Source organism: Mastomys coucha, unplaced genomic scaffold (genome assembly GCF_008632895.1).
Source record: "Mastomys coucha isolate ucsf_1 unplaced genomic scaffold, UCSF_Mcou_1 pScaffold12, whole genome shotgun sequence".
Lineage (NCBI taxonomy): Eukaryota > Metazoa > Chordata > Mammalia > Rodentia > Muridae > Mastomys > Mastomys coucha.
Window position 1 is genome coordinate 92,025,738 of NW_022196894.1, and position 9,346 is coordinate 92,035,083.

Here is a 9,346-nt window from a genome sequence, read left to right on the forward strand (position 1 = left end):
TGAGAGGCATTGTCTCAAGAACAAAATATCTCAACAATAACAGGGAGAGGAGTAGAGAAAGATATAGACACTAACCCCTGAATTCTACAGAGTTTTACATAAGTGTATACACACACACGCACACGCACACACATGTGGCAAGCATGCACACATTCATATAAGCATACATGTTCCGAAGCTGAGGGTGTACTTTTGCGTAGTAGAGCATTTGCCTAACCCTGAGTTCCAACCCAGTAGGCTCACTTGCATTTTTGTCAGGCGGCATAGGTTCCAGCTGAGGGACAGGGATGAAGTTCTTTGCACACTCCCCATGCAAGGCTCCGTGGGGGTGCTCACTTCTGGTGTTTCCTTGTACACCAGCATTGTAATCAGTCAGGACAAAACTGCCCCCTCCCACCTCAGGTCTTAGCCTTCATCAGTGGCTGGCTTTCCAGCTGTGGAGCTTGGCTGGCGTACGTCTATTCCCTTCTTTGTTCTGCCTTGGGGCTGGCACATGGTGTCCCTCCACTCACAGACACACCTCAGGAATACTGTAAGACTGTCATTCAATAATGCAGAGCTAGATGAGTCTGGTTATCTTCATAAGAGCTCACCATGGAGCAGGTAAAATGTTTCCTGACTCACTTGGGAGCACATAGAGGGGCCATTGGTGGAAGGTGACCAATGCAGAGAAAGCTTTACCTTCAAGAGAAGAGATTTTTACCAAGTTGGACTCATAATACACTCTAGCTTGCCCCTAGGGCTATCCTATCAGCAAACTGGCTTTGCTGTTTTCTTCCTCTCTGCGTGTAGGCTTGTGTGTAGTGTGGTGCCGTCCAGAGGAAAGCCCTGGGTGTTGTCCCTCAGGCATCTCCTACCAGGGCTCATTGCTGTCCTGGAGCTCACCAAGCAGGCAAGGCTGGCCGGCCAGCAAGCTCTGGGGTCCTGACTGTCTCTGCTTTCTCAGCTCTGGGATTACAAGTGTGTGCTGCATATGTGCCTCTGTAGGTATGTGCCTGTGAGTGCAGTACCCACAGTGGTCAGAAGAGGGCGTCAGAGCCCTGGAGCTAGAGTTACAGAAAGTTGTGATTCTCCTGGCCTAGGTTAATGGGAACTGAGCTCTGATTCTCTGCAGGAGCAGTACATGCTCATAACTGCCCAGTCATCTCACCATCCTTCCAGCTTTTTACACACAGGTTCTAGGGACCAAACCCTCTGCTAGCAAGACAAGCACTTTACCAGCAGAGCTGCCTCCCCTGCCCCAGCCTTAGAACTCTCTATATACCAGCAAGTCTTGATGGAAATCAGAGTGGTAGCAACAGCTCTCCAGAAACACAGAAAGCAAATGGTGGGTTAGACATGTGCAGCTTACCCTTGCTTCTGAAAAATCACACATATGCGGGGCTCATGAACAGTGCTCTCTGTCAAACACCCATGTAGCCTAGGCCCCACTCAGTAGACTTGCTGTGATAATTTCCAGATCTGACTTTCAGATGTGTATTATTTATAATGGTCTACCACAGTCCAGAAAGAGTTGGAGGCAGCTTAAATACACAACTGTGAAAAGCCAATTTAACTTTCTTGGTTAAAGACACCCTGCTATAAATAGAAAACATTGAAATCCTTATTATAAAGTGACTTATTCATGAAGATTACCTTATTTTACAACAAGCAGACGTTTCTAATAAATGAATACAGTTAAGTGTATGTCCAAAATTCTTCTTTTGACCTTAAAACTATAACCAATATGTACTGTTTTCATTCTTGCCTAATAGAAGGCAATCTGATGTCTCCTGCAGCGCACAGCGGAGCTCTGATACGGGCAAAGCTAAACAGCCCGGATGATTTGGGTCAACCATGCCGTCCTCGTCCTTGTGAGTCTCCTGCTCAGACCCATCCTGGGATGGCTCCGTCTGTGACTTTTCATCTCATTTCCTTCAACATCGAAACATTTCTTTCTGATATTTTTTCCTCTGTGGTTCACATGAAATCCTACATTCCTGTGATTTATTAAAACACTCAAATCCCAATCTCTTATTTGTGTTTTTATAAATCTACTCTTGACTCTCTGCCAAGCAGAGACAAATTTATGCGTTCTCTGGTAGGGTCAGGTTTTGATGGGACCTTATGATAGCGTGAGGCCCTGCATGCTGACTGGGTCATTGTTGTGATTATCTGATTGAGCCAGTCTACCTCCTCAAGTGACTCTCCTGCATGCACTGACCAGAGATGGAGGGAGAGAAATATTTCACTGCCTAGCTAGGACGCTGCCCGGTTCATCTGCCCCCTCCTCTGGTTGCTGGTATACATGGTAAGGCCATTGCCCAGCTGGTCAGTAAGGTGAATGGTGTCAATCCTTGGTCATTGCTACTCCAAGCATGTCCCTGACATTGACTTTTCCTAACAAGGAGAGCCACCCTGTACCTGCCAGAGCCCAGAGCACCCTGTACCTGTGGAGTTCTGTGACACTCTGACCTTTCCCCAAAGTCGCTTGTGGTGGGAAGAGAACAGCAAGAGCTTGAGTGTTTGGAGAATCTGTTTGATAGGATGTGTCCAGGCCAGATTTCCTGTTGACTTAGTTCCAGTCTTGGCAAAGCCAAACAGCCTATGTTTGAGAAAGAATGCCACACCAGGAGTAGAAAGAAGGTCGGGACTGTCAGGGCATTTGACTGCCTGGTGCTGAGCTCAGAGTAGGGATTAAGGTTAGTTCCGTCTCTGTGAGTGGGGTGTGGGCCTGGATAGAATGGAGCTGAGAGGATGGAGCTGAGGAGGATGGAGCTGAGGAGGATGGAGCTGAGAGGATGGAGCTGAGAGGATGGAGCTGAGGAGGATGGAGCTGAGGAAGATGGAGCTGAGAGGATGGAGCTGAGGAGGATGGAGCTGAGGAGGATGGAGCTGAGGAAGATGGAGCTGAGTAAGATGGAGCTGAAAGGATGGAGCTGAGAGGATGGAGCTGAGAAGATGGAGCTGAGGAGGATGGAGCTGAGTAAGATGGAGCTGAGAGGATGGAGCTGAGGAGGATGGAGCTGAGAGGATGTGTGGACACTAGGCTTCTCCAAGCTATTTCAGATAAGGAAAAAAATCTTGATGCCTCTCTCCTCTAAAGTGGATTGTTTTTATTTTCTTTATTCAACAAAAGACAAACAATAATCATAAAATATCATGAAATAGGACAGCATGCCATCTTTCTAAAAATAATGGCCTTGTGTTGAGCTCCCTGGGTAGCTTAACACGCATGGTCTCCCTGTGGCAGAGTCCCAGTCCATGTCTGTGGCTGTAAGAAAATACCCCAGACCTGAATAATCTATAAGCAGCATTCATTCACCCCTTGTAGCTCTGGAAGCACAGAGGTGTAAAGCGACTAAGAGTCCGTGCCTCCAGGAAGCTGGTGCCTACAGATGGTGTCTTCTGTTCTTTTGTGTGCCCTTACACGATGCAGAGGATGATGGCTCCCTTGGAACTTGAGGTCACCATTCCTGTCTGTATCTCACGTCTCCCATAGAATCAATCTCTTGACACTGCTGCACTGAGGGCTTGGCTACACCACATGAATCTGGGACACAAAAACGCAGATGGCAGCATTCTGTCACGCCCAACTTCACATCTATCTCTCTCCACATTTATTCCACTGCGATAGGAAATCTTAATGCACTTTGGCCTCAACCCCAGAGTGTACATTGCAGACCCTGCCCTGACAAATGCCTCATCTGACATGAATGAGATTTGTCTTAATTTTTTTCTGTTTCTGTAACAAAATATTGCAGGTTAGGTGGTTTATAAAGCAAACATATTTACAACACCTCTAGTGTTATAAACTCCAAAATGAAGTTCTGGACCTCCTATGGGCCACCTTGCTGTGTCACAATGTAGAGGGCATCCACTGCCAGAGAAGGTTAAGTGGGGAGAGAGCATGAGACTAAGCTCCCCTTTCCATCAGGACATCCTGTGAGGACACGTCTCTCTGTGACCATGATAATCCATACTGGATGGCAGCAGAACTCTCCTGGTCCCACTCCTTCTTAAAGCCTCACTCCTTTTTTTTTAAAAATTTATTTATTTTATTTATATGAGTATTTTGCCAGCATGCATATACATGTGTACCACATACATGCCTGGCACCATGGACCCTTGGAACTGGAGTTACAGTTGTAAGCTGCCATGTGGGTGATGGGACTAGAACTCAGGTCTCTATAGACGACAATGTCATGTTGTAATGCCTAAAAGTTGGGCACATGAGGTAGATTGCTTGTTTATCCTCCAGGTAGACTGAAGAGGGCTTCCACCTCCAGCATCCAACAAGCCTCGAGAGTTCACGAATCTTCTTCACTCTTGTTTTTTTGTTTGTTTGTTTTTGTTTTTGTTTTTGTCTTTTCGAGACAGGGTTTCTCTGTGTAGCCATGGCTGTCCTGGCACTCACTCTGTAGACCAGGCTGGCCTCAAACTCAGAAATCCACCTGCCTCTGCCTCCCAAGTGCTGGGATTAAAGGCGTGTGCCACCACTGCCCAGCTCTTCTCCACTCTTGAAGTACCTCCTCATCACAGACTCACTGAGACTTAACACTGCTTTTATTTTAGCACACAGGGTCTCATCACATTGCTCAGGCTGGCCTGGAATTCCTGGGCTCAGGTGATCTTTCTGCCTCAACCTCTTGAGTTGTAGTTGTAGTTGGGTTGTAGTTGCAGACTGGCCTATAGAGGTTTGTATAGACCACTGTCACCATGCATGCTACTCTTGGTTGGTCTTAACTAAGTGTAAATGTCCCACCTTAGTTGCAGGGCACTCACGCTTTCCTGAGCCTACCCCTGTCACTGCAGGATGGCTCACACCCAAGAAGCCGTGAGGTATGGCAGCTAGTTCCTACCATCTTCACCTGGAGCGTTCCAGAACACCACATCTAATGGAATCTGCAGCTGTAACGACCACTGGAGCCTAACTAAGCTCTTTCCTAGGGCTCCACTCAGGCCTCCAGGCCACTAGACTCTGGGCTCCAGCATCGATGCACTTCACAGACAGCCCAGACTTTCAGAACCATGCTTGGGTTGTTAGCTATGCCTGCCTCCCTTGTAGTGAGTAAAAGTCCTTTGCTCTGGGGACTTCGATGAAAGAAGTCAGGCAGGGAAGCACTAGAGGGCAGGAGGCTGGCAAACATGAGAAGACCAGCTGGGACCACTCAGGGCAGGAGCAGAGGCATTTCAGAATGTTGAAATATCAGAACAGGAGGGCTCTGAGCTGGTGGATCAGTCAAGGTGACTAAAGTAGCAGGCAGCCTCTCCTTCTCCATGGCCACATGGGCAAATGCATCTCTCTTACTGGGTTACATTGTTGTTGTGTGTCTCACATCTTCCCATCTGGGATCTCAACCAACGAAGCAACCAAGTCCTGCAAAACATGGAGAGAGGAATGAACTCTCATGGCGTTCCTTGGTTAGAGAGTTGGCATGTCCATGGCTTAAGTCCACATACTCAGGTGTAGCCTACCTCACAGCCAAGCACGGTCAATGGGATGGAAATGTATCATCCTTTAACAGGGAATTATGGGTATGAATGATCATGATACCAGTCCTAATGACTACAGGTAAGGCATCTCCAGTCGTGTGATAACCTGGGGAAACCGAGGCACAGAGTAGCGATGTGGCTTGCCTGGTAGCTATAAAGCATGAGGTTGGAGTACCAGAGCCTGCACCACATTCCGTAGCCATCTATCCTGGTTCTCAGTCCTGAGTCTGAGCTTCCTAGATGCCATCTAAGATGTCTGCCCAGTTGTTACTGGGCAGACAGGGCTGTTTGAATACATGCCAGAGGCTTTACTGTGCTCCTGGAGTGCATGGCTTTCCAAGTCACTGTGACCTGCATGGCCCCTGCTGGAAGGGGAGGGAGCTCCCGGTACCCTCAGAAACACTGTGGGGAACAGCAGCATGATGCCACTAATCAAATCGACTCCAATTTGCCCCTGGAGATATGAAACTGGAGTTTGATGTTGCTGTGAGGAATGTTTTAAAATAACACAGCCTGCCTATAAATTCTTCCCAGCTTAGACATGGATGAGCTCTCCCTTTTAGGACAATCACATGACTGTGTGGGGCCATCATTAATTTTGACCATTTTTTCCCTTTCATTTCTTTTCAGTTTTCACCAAAAATGCAATAAATGTCACGGAGCGGACCTTCATAAAGCCATTGGTGGATGAATCACAAGGTATTTGGAAAATGGTTTTTTTCCTTTCTACTGCAATGGCTTTTTCTGTTTAATAAAAAACAACAAATGCTACAGCTTCTGCTTCCACAGTAAAAATGTCTTACAAAAAACATTCTGAAGAGAGAGAGAGTCTAATTGTTCTGTTCCTTCAAGTAATTTACATCTGCCCTTCTCTCCCCAAGTCCCATGAAGGTCAGATCCCCTTTGGACGCCAGTGGTTCCTGCGTGGGGTGGATTATGACAATCAGTGTGGGTAGGGTACCCAAAGACTGCTTCTACTCAAGGATCTGGGGTACACAGGGACAGACGACATCAGAATCTCACTGGGCTTGTCTCCTTCATTGCTTTGATGTGTCTCTGGGTCCCCAAACTATCATGGACCATGGATGGACATGCCCCACCACCAGTCTCTGGGGCATTTCCTTTTGGTACAAAACTGTCATTTGCACACATCCCATATGTACTTTATATGGCTAAAAGCTAACACATTGAGAAATGGATGTTTATCACTGACAAGTTTGGGCTCTTTGTTCCAGCAGTGCTGTTAACATATTAGCTAAAATGTCTTCCAGAAATTAAACACCACACACACGTGCACACACACACACACACACACACAGACACACATGCACACACATACACACACACACACATACACACACACAGAGGAGGGGTATGCACGAATGCACACACACACATACACACACACATACACACATACATACACACACATTTACACACATACACACACATACACACAGAGGAGTATGCATGAATGCACACACACATACACACACACACACATACACACAGAGGAGTATGCATGAATGCACACACACACATATACACACACATACACACACATACACACACACACAGAGGAGGGGTATGCACGAATGCACACACACATACACACACATACATACACATACACACAGAGGAGGGGTATGCATGAATGCACACACACATACACACACATACACACACACACACATACACACAGAGGAGGGGTATGCACGAATGCACACACACATACACACACATACACACACATATACACACACACAGAGGAAGGGTATGCATGAATGCACACACACATATATACACACATACACACACACACAGAGGAGGGGTATGCATGAATGCACACACACATACACACACATACATACACACACACACAGAGGAGGGGTATGCATGAATGCACACACACATACACACACACACATACACACAGAGGAGGGGTATGCACGAATGCACACACACACATATACACACACATACACACATACATACACACACATATACACACATACACACACATACACACAGAAGAGGGGTATGCATGAATGCACACACACATACATACACATACACACACACATACACACACACAGAGGAAGGGTATGCACGAATGCACACACACATATACACATACACATACACACACATACACACACATACACACACACACAGAGGAGGAGTATGCACGAATGCACACACACATACACACACACACATATACACACACATACACACACAGAGGGGGTATGCACAAATGCACACACACACATACACACACACACATACACACACAGAGGGGGTATGCACGAATGCACACACATGTGCACATGGAGCATTTAGACCATATGCACACATTTGCATGTAATTTCTATTTTTGTTTCAGGACAGTGTTTGCCGCTTTTCTCAGTGGCCTACATCAAATCCAAGGTGATAAGAACTGTAAGAACATTTCAGGCTGGAGAGCTGGCCCAGCACTTAAGAGCACTGGCTGCTCTTCCAGAGGCATGGCAAAGCCGTGCTCCTGTTTTTCTAGCCTGGCAGTAAGGAAACATTTGCTCCCTATGGTGTTTCTGGAAGGCAGTGAAGCACACGCTCTAGCATATGGGTTCTATCACCTCTGCCTCAAGCTTGGCTTTTTCATCACACACTATCTGGGCTTCTGCAGTGGGGCAAGTCTTGTAGAAATGGTAACTGATGCTAGTGGGCGGTGAGGTGGTAAAGCACCAGACATGCTCGATGCACGCTGTGAGCAAGTGCGTGTGTGTGCATGCGTGTGCATGCGTGTGTATGTGTACACTTCCCTGACATCTGACAGCCCATGTCCTGCCATGTACCATCTTCCACGATGCTCACTGGCAAGAAAGGTGAGAACAGCTTCTGTCTGGGTCCTACTGGCTTAGCTGCATAAGAATTACTTCAACATGTGGGAGTCTGGGTTTATGCCCTTCACTAATCTGAGGTCACCATGGCAGGTAGATTAAGGAAACCAAGATTATTTATGCATTGGGGCCCAAATCATTATAAAACTTGCGGCTGATTATGTCACTTGAGGAGCCCAGGTTAGACTCAAAGGGAAGGCTGTGTTTTCAGACTATAGGGAAGGGGAAATACCTTTTAGGTAATTACCAAACTCTGGTCTTTCTAATAATAAACATTAGGTACCCAGTGACTATTCTCAAGTTTAGAGCCAAATCCGCTGCTAAGTCTCAGTGGGCTTTGAGGAGGATGGACAACCGTTCCTGCTTTGCTAGACTGAGTCTGTGTCATTGTGGGACTAACAGTGTCATATACACGGTGTGTTTGCAGCAGCGCCAAGCCTTTGGGGATGTAATAGCACATGACGAAGCTGTGAGGGTACGGCTTGCTCTAGAAACAAGCTTCATCCAGCATGCCGACATGACTTATCATCTTCAGACCTTGGTCTAGAGATAACCCCAGGATACCGGGGACTGTGCCCTGACAATTACACCCCTCAAATGACAATGTCTTTAAGACTTGTGCAAATTCTAAAATCTTGGAGAAGGAGAATCTGCTAACTTCAGAAATCTGGGACTTTGATTGTATAGCTGGTGAACTGTGTCCGATCTCTGGGAAGCAGCGGTGTCTCCATGGGGTCCTAGGAGAAGCTACCAGAGGCTGGAGAGCTTCCGTAGAAAAGATTCCTGGGAGAGAGTGTCTTGTCTTCTCTTTCCCTGAGAATATTCACTTCAAAATTTTCTTAGTTATAAACATGTTGTCGGCATTTTAAGGGATATATGGGAATGGAAGTGCTTGCTTGGCACTTGTAAGTCCATGTGCACCTCAAGCAGATAGGCTGAAGTTTGAGTCCCCAGTGGGGAAATTACTTGTAAGCCCCCAACAGAGAGAG